General features: G+C 44.4%; 1 protein-coding gene across 2 annotated transcripts in view; it reads right to left on the bottom strand.

The window, feature by feature from the left end:
* The window catches only part of AQP4 (aquaporin 4), a 31,994-nt gene extending 22,640 nt beyond the window's left edge, over positions 1 to 9,354 (bottom strand). Inside the window, exon 1 of one of the 2 annotated variants that reach the window (XM_066578975.1) lies at positions 9,327 to 9,354. The gene's annotated coding sequence lies outside the window, so the exon portion shown is untranslated. The remainder of the gene's footprint in view (positions 1 to 9,326) is intronic. The other variant, XM_066578974.1, reaches the window with a different exon arrangement.
* Positions 9,355 to 12,399: the final 3,045 nt, after the last annotated feature.

Raw genomic sequence — 12,399 nt, 5'->3', positions numbered from 1 at the left:
TTGCACGGGTCAATAGTCGTTTAAATGACTGTACGTGCACTGACGACCGTAGCGTGCAGAACATTTAGACTGAAATTCATCACTGGGTTCTCGCTGGATCCTATGCGAAGTGCTGAGTGGGGAGTGCTTACACGCAACAGGAAGCCAGTGATCCAACAATAGTTTTTTCCCTGACTCAAAGTCACTGATAGACAACTGCGAACAGATAGTGAGTGATACTTTTTTTCGCATTTACATTGAAAGATTATCGCTCAACATTGTTACGTGTAAAGGGGCCTTTAATGCAAAGGGTTCACTTATTTTGTTCTTGCAAGTGTACATACTACGATGCAATAGTGGCACACAATGGATAGTTGCTGTTCAAGTATACAGATGAAATAGCTAATTTTCCAGTAAGTACTATAACGGCAGGCAATATCATGCTGAATGCTTACCTGTTTATCGTTAGGAAAGTAGTGTATCATGATGTAGCCACAGATAAGACAATTTGTGAATATGATTCCAATGCTTTCATTTTTACTGGCGGTATTCTTGCCGGTTAATAGTAGGGGCAAGAAAAGATAGGACTTGCCCTATCTTTCTCACATATAGTTAATACTACGTGCGAAAAAGATAGCACAGGACCTATCTTCCTGCTTTTTTTGGAGCTACAGGGAAATCAAACAGTCCTGAGTTTTCCCACAACTGACCACTAGGGGTTCTAGTAGGGGGACTCATTGTGATCAGCTTGTTAAAGGATCCTTCTAATAATCATGGTTTTTCCTAAGTGCGGAGCCCCATTAGGTATTGCTGCGTATGATCTGTGTAAGCAGAATGTTACAGATACAATAATATATACAGCATGTAGGACATTTATTTTAGCAGTGATATTGTTTTCACAAAGTATCATTTCATCAACCCAGCGGTACTGTTTGTATAGTATCATATGCCGTTGACGTTGATTACATGTCTGCACCTTGGACAAACTTGGTGACAAAATTATGAAATGCAGAATGGAGCTACTTCAGGCTTTGTACACTTTAAAACACTATTATTAAAGTACCTTGTGCTATAAATGTGCTAAAACACTATTGCAACTCTTTAAGTATTCCCCACAGGGCATGTTGTCAGGATCTCTCTAGTATTTTACAGGTAATATTATTATTGTCAGTGCTACAGCTGTTCTTTATAGCATATCCTCAAATCATGACCTGTATTTGAGGACTGGAGTTAATAAAAGCAATTCTAGAATAGCATAGGTCAGTCATGTGGGAGTTTTGATGCTCATGGAACCGACAATGTGATTATACCACAGTGTTCTTCTAGTCAGGTGCTGAAGTCCCAGCAAATAACTTCCACTTTTTAAAAATCTTTAATAGATGTTTCCGCTTTCTTTCAGTCACTTGGAGGTGCAAACAATAAGTTTGTGTGTGTGCTGAAAGTTTATAAAAGTTTTTTCGATTAGACGCCGAAAATTAGACGGCAACATGGAGACGGGGACGCTAGCAACGGAACAGGTAAGTGAATAACTTCTGTATGGCTCATAATTAATGCACAATGTACATTACAAAGTGTATTAATATGGCCATACAGAAGTGTATACCCCAACTTTGTTTCGCGGGACAACCCCTTTAAGTTTATGTGTATTTAAGGACTCTTAGATGATCTAGTTAGGCAAAAAGGATCACGAGTTCCATTATCAGTTCCAGTTTACTATAACCATAACTAAATATGATAAAGCAAGTAAACAGAACAGTGCAGCAGCAACACCCTGCAGGGTGCTAAGATATATGCAAGCATGTCAATGTGTTATTATTTTAAACTGCATTACTGCTGTAAAGTATGTACTGTACTGATAAAAGTGAGGCTCCTTTGTATATTTCATTCAACCTACCTGTGTGAGCCCTCCTGCCACTACAAGGTGACCTCACTCAGATGTGCCCCTACATTACACAGTGTACCTGTACAATAGGAGGCTTGTCTTTTGCATAGAGCTAGATGTGATAAGATGATGATGTGTTGCTATTAGAGATGAGCGAACGTACTCGTCCGAGCTTGATACTCGTTCGAGTATTAGCGTGTTCGAGATGCTCGTTACTCGAGACGAGTACCACGCGATGTTCGAGTTACTTTCACTTTCATCTCTGAGACGTTAGCGCGCTTTTCTGGCCAATAGAAAGACAGGGAAGGCATTACAACTTCCCCCTGCGACGTTCAAGCCCTATACCACCCCCCCTGCAGTGAGTGGCTGGCGAGATCAGGTGACACCCGAGTATATAAATCGGCCCCTCCCGCGGCTCGCCACAGATTTATTCTGACAGAGATCAGGGAAAGTGCTGCTGATGCCGCAGCTGCTATAGGGAGAGCGTTAGGAGTTATTTTAGGCTCCAAGAACCCCAACGGTCCTTCTTAGGGCCACATCTGACCATGTGCAGTACTGTTGAGGCTGCTTTTAGCAGTGTTGCACAATTTTTTTTTTTGTATATCGACCGTGCAGAGCATTGCGTCCTCAGTCTGCAGTCATTGTACAGAGTATAAGGCCAGTACTGGTGAGGCAGGGAAAGAGATATTCAGGCTATATAGGCAGTGGACTTTTTCCAAAAAATTGGGGAAAAATACTATATTTGGGCTGCCTGTGACCGTCTTCAGTTTACTGCGTGTCTGCTGGGGGTAGTAGTCCTAATTAATACGCAGCTAAGCGTTACAGCAGGCTTGCGCATAATTGTTTCCTGGATCTGCTGTCTCTGTTACATGATCGCCGTCATCCCGCCAGAGGGAAACAGTATACATAATATTATACACTGCCTACAGTATCTATCTGCTGGGGGTAGTAGTCCTAATTAATACGCAGCTAAGCGTTACAGCAGGCTTGCGCAAAATTGTTTTCTGGATCTGCTGTCTCTGTTACATCAGCGCCGTCATCCCGCCAGAGGGAAAGAGAATACATAATAATATACGCTGCCTACAGTATCTATCTGCTGGGGGTAGTAGTCCTAATTAATACGCAGCTAAGCGTTACAGCAGGCTTGCGCAAAATTGTTTCCTGGATCTGCTGTCTCTGTTACATCAGCGCTGTCATCCCGCCAGAGGGAAAGAGAATACATAATATTATACGCTGCCTACAGTATCTAACTGCTGGGGGTAGTAGTCCTAATTAATACGCAGCTAAGCGTTACAGCAGGCTTGCGCAAAATTGTTTCCTGGATCTGCTGTCTCTGTTACTTCAGCGCTGTCATCCCAGAAGAGGGAAACAGTATACATAATATTATACGCTGCCTACAGTATCTATCTGCTGGGGGTAGTAGTCCTAATTAATACGCAGCTAAGCGTTACAGCAGGCTTGCGCAAAATTGTTTCCTGGATCTGCTGTCTCTGTTACATGATCGCCGTCATCCCGCCAGAGGGAAAGAGTATACATAATATTATACGCTGTCTACAGTATCTGTCTGCTGTATCAGCTCAGCATTTTAAAAAAATAGAAGCAAAATACTTAAGGCCTACTACTGGCCTTCGGCCACTTGACTGCTTCTGCGCTGTGAATTCCACTAGCTCAGTCATACGCACCTACGTCTCACTACAGGCGTGCGCAAAATTGTTTCCTGGCTCTGCTGTGCGTTCCGTAAGGGAAGTCAGCCTCCAACCACAGGCCAATAAGCGGCACATTTAATTACAGCGTTCTGTTTCTGCACTACTGGTAATACAGCATGCTGAGGGGTAGGGGTAGGCCTAGAGGACGTGGACGCGGGCGAGGATGCGGAGGCCCAAGTCAGGGTGTGGGCACAGGCCAAGCTCCTGATCCAGGTGTATCGCAGCCGACTGCTGTGGGATTAGGAGAGAGGCATGTTTCTGGCGTCCCCACATTCATCTCACAATTAATGGGTCCACGCGGTAGACCTTTATTAGAAAATGAGCAGTGTGAGCAGGTCCTGTCGTGGATGGCAGAAAGTGCATCCAGCAATCTATCGACCACCCAGAATTCTGCGCCGTCCACTGCTGCAACTCTGAATCCTATGGCTGCTGCTCCTCCTTCCTCCCAGCCTCCTCACTCCATTACAATGACACATTCTGAGGAGCAGGCAGACTCCCAGGAACTGTTCTCGGGCCCCTGCCCAGAATGGACAGCAATGGTTCCGAATCCTCTCCCACTGGAGGAGTTTGTTGTGACCGATGCCCAACCTTTGGAAAGTTCCCGGGGTCCGGGGGATGAGGCTGGGGACTTCCGGCAACTGTCTCAAGAGCTTTCAGTGGGTGAGGAGGATGATGACAATGAGACACAGTTGTCTATCACTCAGGTAGTAGTAATTGGAGTAAGTCCGAGGGAGGAGCGCACAGAGGATTCGGAGGAAGAGCAGCAGGACGATGAGGTGACTGACCCCACCTGGTTTGCTACGCCTACTGAGGACAGGTCTTCAGAGGGGGAGGCAAGTGCAGCAGCAGGGCAGGTTGGAAGAGGCAGTGCGGTGGCCAGGGGTAGAGGCAGGGCCAGATCGAATAATCCACCAACTGTTTCCAACTGTTTCCAAAAGCGCCCCCTCGCGCCATGCCACCCTGCAGAGGCCGAGGTCCTCAAAGGTCTGGCAGTTTTTCACTGAGAGTGCAGACGACCGACGAACAGTGGTGTGCAACCTTTGTCGCGCCAAGATCAGCCGGGGAGCCAACACCACCACCAGCATGCGCAGACATATGATGGCCAAGCACCCCACAAGGTGGGACGAAGGCCGTTCACCGCCTCCGGTTTGCACCGCTGCCTCTCCCCCTGTGCCCCAACCTGCCATTGAGATCCAACCCCCCTCTCAGGACACAGGCACTACCGTCTCCTGGCCTGCACCCACACCCTCACCTCCGCTGTGCTCGGCCCCATCCGCCAATGTCTCTCAGCGCACAGTCCAGCCGTCACTAGCGCAAACAATACGTAGGCTGCACCCACGGATGGAAGCATTGTTCTCTATCACCATCAAAAACGTGGACCTTTTAGCTTCATCAATCTGTGTATAATATTCATCCTCCTCCTCCTGCTCCTCCTCCTGAAACCTGACGTAATCACGCCGAACGGGTGATTTTTCTTAGGCCCACAAGGCTCAGTCATATAATTTTTGTAAACAATTTTTATACGTTTCAATGCTCATTAAAGCGTTGAAACTTGCACCTGAACCAATTTTTATTTTAACTGGGCTGCCTCCAGGCCTAGTTACAAATTAAGCCACATTAACCAAAGCGATTAATGGGTTTCACCTGCCCTCTTGGTTGGGCATGGGCAATTTTTCTGACGTACATTAGTACTGTTGGTACACCAATTTTTTGGGGCCCTCGCCTACAGTGTAATCCAATTAATTTTTTGCCCACCTGCATTAAACATGACATTACCTCAGCTGTGCTGGGCACTGCAATGGGATATATTTATGTACTGCCAATGAGTTCCAGGGAGCCACCCATGCTGTGGGTCCACAGGGAGTTGTAACTGCATGTGTCCACTTCTAAAGAACCCCAGTCTGACTGGGGCATGCAGTGTGGGCCGAAGCCCACTTGCATTAAACATGACATTACCTCAGCTGTGATGGGCACTGCAATGGGATACATTTATGTACAGCTGGTGGGCTCCAGGGAGCCACCCATGCTGTCGGTCCACACGGAGTTGTAACTGCATGTGTCCACTTCTAAAGAACCCCAGTCTGACTGGGGCATGCAGTGTGGGCCGAAGCCCACCTGCATTAAACATGACATTACCTCAGCTGTGATGGGCAATGCAATGGGATACATTTATTTACAGCCGGTGGGTTCCAGGGAGCCACCCATGCTGTGGGTGCACACGGAATTCCCATTGCGGAGTTGTACCTGCCTGTGACTATTTATAAAAAAACGCGGACTGACTGGGGCATGCAGACACCTTGACAGAATGAATAGTGTGTGGCACATAGGTTCCCCATTGCTATGCCCACGTGTGCAGCTCCTGATGGCGGTGGCACAGGATTATATTTCTCATTGCTTCTGTACAGCATTGTGGGCTATCGCCCCGCCCCTTTTAAAGAGGGTCGCTGCCTAGCCGTGCCAACCCTCTGCAGTGTGTGCCTGCGGTTCCTCCTCATGGCAGACGCACTTATAAATAGACATGAGGGTGGTGTGGCATGAGTGCAGCTGAAGGCTGCGCAGGGAAACTTTGGTGTGCGCTGTGGACACTGCGTCGTGCGGGGTGGGGGGTTCAGGAGAAGTGGCAGCGGAGTGTCATGCAGGCAGTGATTGTGCTTTGTTGGAGGTAGTGTGGTGCTTAGCTAAGGTATGCATTGCTAATGAGGGCTTTTCAGAAGTATAAGTTGTTGGGGGGGGGGGCACTCTTGCCGCTATTGTGGCTTAATAGTGGGACCTGGGAACTTGAGATGCAGCCCAACATGTAGCCCCTCGCCTGCCCTATCCGTTGCTGTGTCGTTCCCATCACTTTCTTGAATTGCCCAGATTTTCACAAATGGAAACCTTAGCGAGCATCGGCGATATACAAAAATGCTCGAGTCGCCCATTGACTTCAATGGGGTTCGTTACTCGAAACGAACCCTCGAGCATCGCGAAAATTTCGTCCCGAGTAACGAGCATCCGAGCATTTTGGTGCTCGCTCATCTCTAGTTGCTATCATTGGATTCAGAGTTCTCTATTACTGAACATTAACATTGAATTCATTCTGAACTCTAAGTCTTGGCTTGGACTTTGTTGGTCACAACTTTTACTGCATGTATTTTACTCTATGCATGTATGTGTTTATGGAACAATCTGCATTAAAGCATATTAATGGGAAGAGTGTATAGTTTGAAACAAACTATTAAATGTAAGTTATTACTCGTGTATAGTTTCTATTACATGAAATGACTGTGAATAGTAACCATGAAGAAATAGAGTGTATTGAAGCACATCTCTCAGGTCTTCTAGGCTGCGCTATGTAACATGTGTGACACTAATCTTCAAGATAGATACACTCATTGTCAAAGAAAATCAAGCACCTAGAAGGAGTTGTCAGAATGAAATTAAACTTTCTCTGTGGGATTGTAACGTTGATATAAGTAAGTGATTACAATATCAGAGCGAAAAGATAATTTATTGCGGAAAACTGAACACTTGACGGGGGTCTCTAGTACCACCTCTAGCTTGCATGTGATACAGGCAGCATGGAGGCATACAGGTTCCCTATAGTATCCTGTGACATATCACTCCACATTTGCTGTAACTAAGCCTCTAGATCAGCCCTTGAGGACAGGAGTTGTGCACCTCTGCTCTGGATCAATCAATCTTGTAGGCTATCAAAGGTGGCTTCCCAGATGGCCCCATACATTTTCTATTGGCCATTAAATTAGGTGACTGGGCAGGCTACGGAAGTGTGACAATATGGTGGAAACATTCCTGTGACCCCCATGTATGTGCGGCCGAGCATTATCCTGCTGGAAGCCACCATGAGAGGAACACATGTGGCTGCAGGATGCCCTGAACATATCTCTAAGCTGTCATTGTCCCTCACATCACTACTAGGGGTGACCGACTGTCATATGCGATGCCCCCCAGATCATCACACCATCAGGGGGCAGTGTGCCACTCCACAGCAAAGACAGGATTGAGGTGCTCACCCCGAGGTCTCCAGACACAAACATCATTAGTGTCCAAAATAAACCTAGATTATTCACTGAAGACAACAAAAATCCACTCTGTAGCAGTCCAGTTACATGGTTCATGAGTGTTAGAGGCGGTACACATGATAGGTACCATGAGACCAAATGTCTTTCAGCCAAGCGCCTGGAAATGGTTTTGACAGACACAGGAGCAGGTAATGGGCAACGTGTTCCATACACCTGGGGTCCCTCCTGGATGGCCTATCATGGATTTGGTATGTGGGGGTGTTTTCTCTTTCTACAACATTGATTGGATATGTGTTACTATTTATTGCCTGTGTATTCTGCCTTTATTGCCTGTGTATGTAACTGAGCTTGACAAAGATCACGTACGTTGGTCGAAACCTTGCTTTTATGTGGACCTAATAAAGATACATCTGAGGTTTGTGATTTTATATCAAGAAGATTCCTGAGTGCTGCTTGTACTACATCTATTACTACTGGGGCCGGTAATAATGGTGCCACCTATCTCTGGATGGCAGACAAGGAAACAGTTGGAGCTGCTTGTTTGATGATCAGATGATCTTCTCTACTGGTAGTCTGTCGAGGGTGTCTTGAGCCCAGACACCTTGTGTGCCCTCAGACATCCACTGGTCCCAATACCTCCTCACAGTCTGGTCAGAACGGCCCAGGTGGTGGCAATTTGTCAATATGACCAACCAGCTTCTCACATTCCAATAACGCACCCCAACTCAAACTCTGTCAACTAGGTGAAATCTCTTTGATTGCATTGTAGGGGCATCTAGTAGTCAACAAGCTCTACACAAGCGGAAAAAGAGGTCCATTACATACAAACAACCTCTGATAACTTTTTTATAGGCCAAAGTGGAAGCCCTTTTAGGACCTCAAGTGGCAAGACTGTTCATCTAATCACCACAACGCTAATGATTTGCATATCTGCATGTCGAGTTTTGCATCAAGACAACAACTTCTAAGGGCTTGATTTTTTTTTTTGGCAGAGTGTACATAGCTTTCAATTATTAGAATCAATATTTTCATGTAAAAAGCTATTTAAATGCTGCTATTGCTCATAAACTGAGCCTGTGAGTCCTGCACTATCTCATCTACATAGACTGATTGACAGCTCGTCCTGTATACAAACTTCTACAAGAAAAGTTCTCAACTGTGTGTGAGTGGAGTGAAGCAGATCTCACAGGCTTTCTTTATAAGCTCTGGCATCATTTACACAGCTTTTTACATGAAAATACAGAATTCCATAAAGTTACATGCCTCTGAGCTCCGTATTCACATCTCTATCCTCTGCTGCCTACAGACAGAGAGACCGCATTACTCTGACAGCTTATTGCTCCACTTCAACAAACAATTCAAACCAATTAATTGCTACAAATGTATATTAATATGGATAGGAGATAATGCTACTTTGTGTTGCACCATACATGTTATTTATAAGACATTTTCACCTACATTTTTGGATCTAGACAAGATATTGTAGATAAGACAATTAGTTGCAGTAAGTTGCTACTTTGTTGATTAGCTTTACCTAAGTGTTGTATGTGTCACATACTGTAGGTCTAATACAATATATGCCAATATTAACCATTAGGTGCATAAAATTTTGCATCGCATCAAACTAACTGATAACCATGCTGATAAACTGCTGCAAGTGACACCTGTATATAGTTAACCATTCAATCAGCACCTTTTCACAGAAATGATGTATTATATGGAGTTTGAAGTACTTACCCTCGAACTCTTGTATCAGATCTGTCACTCATTCCTCCTTAATATAGAATAAAATGTTCTATTAGCCCACACTAGAAGAACACAGGGAATCAGATTACAGCAAGCTGTCTGATTGGATTTTGCAGGATAGGGGAGGAAATGGACTGTGCTATTTGCTCCAGGTGTGACGTAACTGGAATATTCATCCCAAATAGTATTTGTATTTATGACACAATACTATTCATTTGTACAGCTAGGAGGATCAGAGGCATCCAGTGTAAGTAACCTGCAGAAGTGAAAAGAAGAAATAACGCATAAAGTACAATCCAAACTTTTTTTTAAGTATGGATTTACTTTTTGAGATGTCTGAGTTAGGTGATCAACCAGGGGATTATGGAGAGGTGCATGTGGTTTGGAGGATACTGCTGCACTTGTATTTGCGTGCTCTGTGTTTAGATGTTCTATGTACCACATAATAGTTAGTTAATTGATAAAGAGCCATACAGTCCATATGTGCTGCCCTACTCTGTGCAAGAGAGTATATTGTCAGAGAATATATGAGACCCAGACCAGCTAAGGGGTTACTCATATGAGCAATTTTCACATCAGTTTGCTGTCCATGTTTGTAACTAACTGCACACAGACAGCACACTGACCATTACAATCAATTGGGCTATAAGGACATGTGCTTTTTACATGGACTGAAAATAATTGTAGCATGCCCTATTTTGGACAAACTTGTCACACAACAGTCACCCATTCAAGTCAATGGGTGCACAAAAGAGAAAAAAGGAACCGAGCGCTCATAGAGTACATTCATGTGCACTCCACTTGAGGGTGCGGGCAGACGAGCGCATAAACGGCGCGTTTTTGCGACCAAACGTATATACGTGACCATCTGAGGCAATGGTTTCGAATGTATTCGTTCACATGGGCGATTATACGGCGCGTAAAAACGGCAATTCGAAAAAAACCGGAACATATGCGACCGAAATACGCGCCAACGCATATTCGATCGCCGAAAAGACCGTTTGCAAAGTAGGAACAAACGAAAATACGCTTTCTAGCTCTGGTCGTGATTGGTGAAAAACGATCGCTCGGGCGATTATACGTTGCGCTCGTGCGAACGTAAATACGCCTACGCTCGTCTGCCCGTACCCTTACACTGATCATACTTAGCAATTCTAGAACAAAAAAATCATGTCACCTTCAGTTTTTTTGCATGCAGGAAAGAAATGGATGATGACACATGGGCATAAGAATTGGACACATGCAATGGATACGGATGTTGTTGTTGTGCAAATGTGCACAAAAATAGAGCATCTTGTGTTTTTTTCAAACGAGCAATGAGAACGAACCCGTTAAAATGGGTTCTATCTTCTGCGTATTGTGAACACAGATTTTGGCCACACCCATACACGCGCAAACATGCTCGTGTGAGTCCGTCCTGATAGTCATGGCTTACAAGTGCCTATATCATTTGCCCCTGAACAATAATTTCTTCTAGTGAGCGGTGCAAGTAGATGAGGCATCAGACTTCTGTAAAAGGAGGGTAGAGCTTAAGCCAGAAATTCCACTAACAGTAAAGCTGGCCATACATTACATGTTGTCTAAGACCTACTTCAGCAACAGCATTCAGCAATGAAATGTATATGGGTGCATGGGAATAAATGCAGCTTGACTGTTCCACGGCACTAGCTGTTGGAGAAATGACGATCCGTCGTGTTGGATTTCAACAATGAGGAAGGCAACTGCAGGAATTTGACTAACAGCTCTCGTTTGCATGGCCAGTCTAAGAATCAGAAATGCTATATTTTCTCCTTAGGGAGAGCACCAAGAGTGAGTGGGGAGACTTAAAATGACATTTTGGCTCCTCTGGGTAATATGCAAATAAGGCAGATGAAACTCCACCCCACCCGCCAAAAAACACCACCACCTTTAGGGTATAATAAACTGGTTAAAGGGTAAAAAAAAATTACTCACTTCTCCTCTGCTCCTCCATATCAAATCTCTTAGAACTCAATTTCAACATGGAGTGGGTATGTAGGTGATGATGAGTGATGTCACCAGCTTAGACCACCCCTCCATTCAAAATAGTCACTGTTTATGGCCTCCAGGTCTAGTTTCCAATGAGAGTTGGATGTGGTCCAGATTTTCTTGTCTTCCTTTACTGCACTGAAGACTTACCAGGCCAATAATGCTTGAATGTAGTACATAGTAATGTGAAAATAAGTTCTTAGTAATCTACAAACGATGCAATTTTATAGTTTATAAGAGAGATAAAATAATACCTCCACAGTGCCACCTATTGGAAGGCAGCAATACCTAAAATCAATCCAGACTGATGAAGGGCAACCCCCCTAAAACAGCTGTATGTGCATGGGCTCTGACTTTGCTTTCAATTCCTGGTCATTGTTGCAAGGCTTGTATAAAGAGTCTAACATTGACTTTAGGTATTGCTGCCATCCAATAGGTGGCACTGTGGAGGTATTATTTCATCTCCTTTATTGGCCAGTCTAACAAATACATTTCAGTAGTCTGTAAGTGTGAGAGGAAGGTTGTGTTCACCATTTATAAAACAAAAGCTTTTCATTCCTGCATAAAGATCATAATATTCCAATTATTCTCCATGTAAAGCAGGATTTGTCGCTTTGTATCGAGCGCAGACTACTTGGAGAGAAGGCACACGTTGCTCTCTAAGTTTTAAAATTAATAAGCAGTGTAGAATTTCTCAGGAAATTGTTCATCATCTTGATGGGAGTGAATGCATCCAAATGAGACAAGAAGCTCAATGTTCCTCGACATTGCCTTATGTTATCTATATGGCCATTTATTTAAGAAATAAACCATAAATCTGTATAAGCACAAATACCAATTTCCGGAACTATGAAGCGACTCAACTGAAGTTTTCTAAATCCACAATTACTGCATTTTAGAACGACATCCATACATCTCTAAGTCCCATCATGTCATGGAGGTATAGGATGCATCCAGATGAGCATAATAGGGATGCATTTTTACATCCATATCACCCCCCAAATCCACGCCTGAGGGGGTGTTGGATATAGGGACCTATAATACTGTTCATTTGAGT

The sequence above is a fragment of the Eleutherodactylus coqui genome, chromosome 9 (genome assembly GCF_035609145.1).
Source record: "Eleutherodactylus coqui strain aEleCoq1 chromosome 9, aEleCoq1.hap1, whole genome shotgun sequence".
NCBI lineage: Eukaryota > Metazoa > Chordata > Amphibia > Anura > Eleutherodactylidae > Eleutherodactylus > Eleutherodactylus coqui.
The sequence above is the reverse complement of the archived record's forward strand: the minus strand, read 5'-3'. Positions and strand labels throughout refer to the sequence as shown.